Here is a 3,770-nt window from a genome sequence, read left to right on the forward strand (position 1 = left end):
GCAAGTGTCAAGGCAGCAAGTGCATACAAACAACTTCTCAGGGCCTTCAGGAAGAGTCAGACTGCGGTGTCATTCAGAGATACCATTGTCTAAGACTTGCACTAAAACATTCTATGCACTTGGGCATATTTAAACAAAGTAGTATGGTACCTATGTCAGAATCCATCCCTGCCTTGTCCTGTTCACATGTCACTGGCCATCCTATTCTCTCCTCTGTCTTGTACCCCTTAGCCCATAGTGTGTTTGCCTGCTCATCGGGCCACCATGTGGCTTAACGGGCCAAGTGGTTGGCCACCGTGCCTGACTCCCCTTTTGATTGTGGGTTTTGAGGATATCAGTGGGTCTGTGTTTTCATGATTGTCCCCCAGGCCACCATGCAGCTCAGCCCTTGATTCCAACTACAGTAGCAATCAGGTGGTTCTCGGTCTACTAGGACTGTATAACAGGATTCTTCACCCATTCTATCTTTACTCCTTCAGCCGCATACATGAGTCAGACCTATAGGTTATTCAAATTCCGTCCTGCCAAATTTACTGGACAGGAAGTGGACACTGCAAATGAATGTGTGAATACGCCAATACCTACATCTTTACAAGTTACATTAAGGGGTTTGGTACAGTAAATGGCTGTGAGGTGGGATTTCTTCTTGATGTCTGTTTGTAGCCCGTCCACCAGCAGCTGCTGCTGTATTTATCACACCAAGCAGGGAAAGTATATTGCTAAATTTTCCTTAGTTCAATTACGCTTGATTAAGCTAATTAAGCCGGCTATGTTATTTACATTCAGAAGGATGCCGCCATATTGGGTTATACACAGATGCCACGATAGCTCACACTCACATTCCCTCTTCATTATTTTTCTAAACACACTCTATCCTGCCTTGTCACCTGCAACAAGATCTCACTCCCTGTAGCAATAAAAGTCTTTCTTATGATTGAGCAGATTTCTGCTTCTCTCCTAACCATGGGCATCCAAAGTAAGATGAAGCAAAATGTTAGGAAATTTGATAACACATGGTTACTCTTTTGGTAACAGTGACTTTGGTTTTATTTTGATAGATGTAAACTACATAATATGGTCTTAACCTTGTTTTCTGTCCTAAAAGCAAACTTTTATGTTACAGGAGAAAAGTGCACAGCTGCTTGGATCAACCCCAGCTAATCAGCGCATATGGGAATCTTTTCAAAATACCATGTGAGTCTTATGCAATTTACCCAATTAATATAAGCTCTTTAGATGACGCTTAAATAATCAATTCCCATCAACTTAGTGTCAAAACACAAACTCAGTGGCAAAAAAGTGAAGGGCAACAGACTAAGTTGTGAAAATGAAATCTGCATGTGATGAAAGGGCATGTGACTGTATCGCGATGATTATAATCATCAGATCAAACGGACCACGGAGTTGGCGGTATGGTCACACTGCTGGTCCCATGTCAGTAGGGTATAGCACACCCCTGGGCCCGGATACTACTAGGATGTCACTGGTGTACCACTGTGCCGTCAGAGTGTGGTGTGTCACTCCACAGCATTGGCAGGATTGCTCCTCTCCCTGCAGCGCCACCATACGCACATGACGGTCATCTGTGGTACTGCAGAACTGAGATGTATCGCTGAACATGGTAGGACGCCAGTCGTCATCAGTCCATCAGTCCATGCCTCCCAGTGACTACACCACTCCAAACGCAACCGTTTCTGTGCTATTGTGAACGGCAGCCTATGCATGGGACGGTGAACCCGTAGTCCAGCTGATGCCAGTCATCGCGACACGATGATATAGGGTGTTGTAGAGAGTCCAGTAGCTGTGTCCATATATCAGGCGCAGGTGTCATGGGGATCTGTGATGCTTGGAGCACAATCCGACGATCCTTCCTTGGCGTGGTCTGTCTTGGATGACCAGAAACTTCACGACGTGTGTGGATGCCTCACGTGCCCATTGGTTTCAATATCAGGCCACTGTGATATCCGCATGGCCCACATGCAATTGCAGCACATGACCACCTGGCTTCATGTAAACCCGCAATGCAACCCTATCAAACTCCGTCAAGTGCCGTTAACACTGTCTAATGTGACTACGAGGCATCCTGTGTCTGGTGATTAAACATGCCAACTCCTTGCAATTTGAATCATTTACATATCCATCACTGGTCTGCACATGTACCAGATTACATCTTTAATCGGATAGTTACTTCTGGGTTCTCAACTTTTTTTTTCATAATACCCCTTAAGTGTATATGCCCTTCACTGATGAGAAATTCATCAACATCTAAGTCCTACATTCATGTACAATGCATATTAAATGAATATTTTGTCACTATTAGTTTTGATGTATCATTCTTTGAATGCACTCAATTGAATCATGGACAGTGGTTCCACATGGAAAAAAATGAATATTCCGAAAAGGAAAAATCCTTCTTCGGTTGATACATTCACTTTGTGTTCTGAGAATTTTTCCCTTGAGTGCCTTGTACAGTATGTCTAGTGTGTTTTTGGTGTGAATGTGGCCATAATCATACAAGGAAAAAACCACTGACTTGTAGTGAACATGTAAAACCGCAACATGCAGTGTCATACGTAACTGAAATAAGAAATGCTGGATTGCCTGAGTTGCATGCGTGCATGTTTTTTAATATGGGCAACATGGTTCCCTGAGATGCCTCAGTGTTGCTCACCGCCATCTCTAACACACAACCTCACAAACCATCTTAAAACTACTGAAAGAAATAATTGGCTACACTGCAGCTCCACTGTTTTGTTTGGCACCCCTGCATGTCCTGCATTGTGTGGGGAAAAAAGCTGAAGGCTGAGGAATGTTACATAACACAGCTAGAATGTAAAAACTCTCTCTGGTGTAATTCACTGCGTAAAACCAATGGTCCTAAGTGTGGTGTCTTCTTCATAACACTCCCTGATGTTTGTGTCCGTGACCATGAGATAGGGTGGCTGCTTTTCTTCCTTGCTTTCCTTGTATTCCTACGTTTCCTCCCCAGCCTTGGTTGGTAGGTCAGGCAGCATCACCTTGTTTTAATAGACCCAGGTGCAATTTATCTTGAAATTAGACTCAAGTGCAGAAAATGTTCTATCAGAAGTCTTTGACAATCTCTGAATTACACAGAAATCTGACTTCTTCTGAAGCTGTGAAATTGTTCATCTGTATTTGCTGCATTGGTACTTGTTGATGTGCGTGTGCCCTGCTTAAGGAGTAAAGGGGAGATGACATGCAGAGCTAGTTTTCTGTAGTTTATTTTCTTTGTCTGAATAATAATATTCTCTTCATATAGGAACCCAGTCTCTGGCTGGAAATTTCTACAATAGAGCCATTTAGTTATTTCTAGAAAAATATTTAGAGCCAATGACCTGATGTCATAGTAACACAGGTCACTGTCCGTGGTGCTGAATTCTCTACTTGATGGGCTGGTGCTGAATGAATAGGCCAGGTGTCTGTGTGCTTCCACTGACTGGCACCCAGACATATAATGACTTTTAACAATGAAGGGGGAAAAGTCCAGACAGGAAATTAGTCAACAGTAATTAGTAATCAAATATAGTTCTCATTTATCATTATGTAAATTTCAAAAACCTTTTCTGACTATTAATCTGCACGTTGCAATAATTTAATATTAACTAACTTGCTGTAACGTAAAGTGAAAAACAAGTTTTAAAACTAGCTGTGAAATTTTTGATGCTGTTGACCTGAATGTTGTTGCCAGAGCCTTAGGATACGTCTCTACACATAAGTGAGGGGATGGATGCACTATTCTATGGAGGCTT

The sequence above is a fragment of the Brienomyrus brachyistius genome, unplaced genomic scaffold, assembly GCF_023856365.1.
Source record: "Brienomyrus brachyistius isolate T26 unplaced genomic scaffold, BBRACH_0.4 scaffold428, whole genome shotgun sequence".
NCBI classification, from domain to species: Eukaryota; Metazoa; Chordata; class Actinopteri; order Osteoglossiformes; family Mormyridae; genus Brienomyrus; species Brienomyrus brachyistius.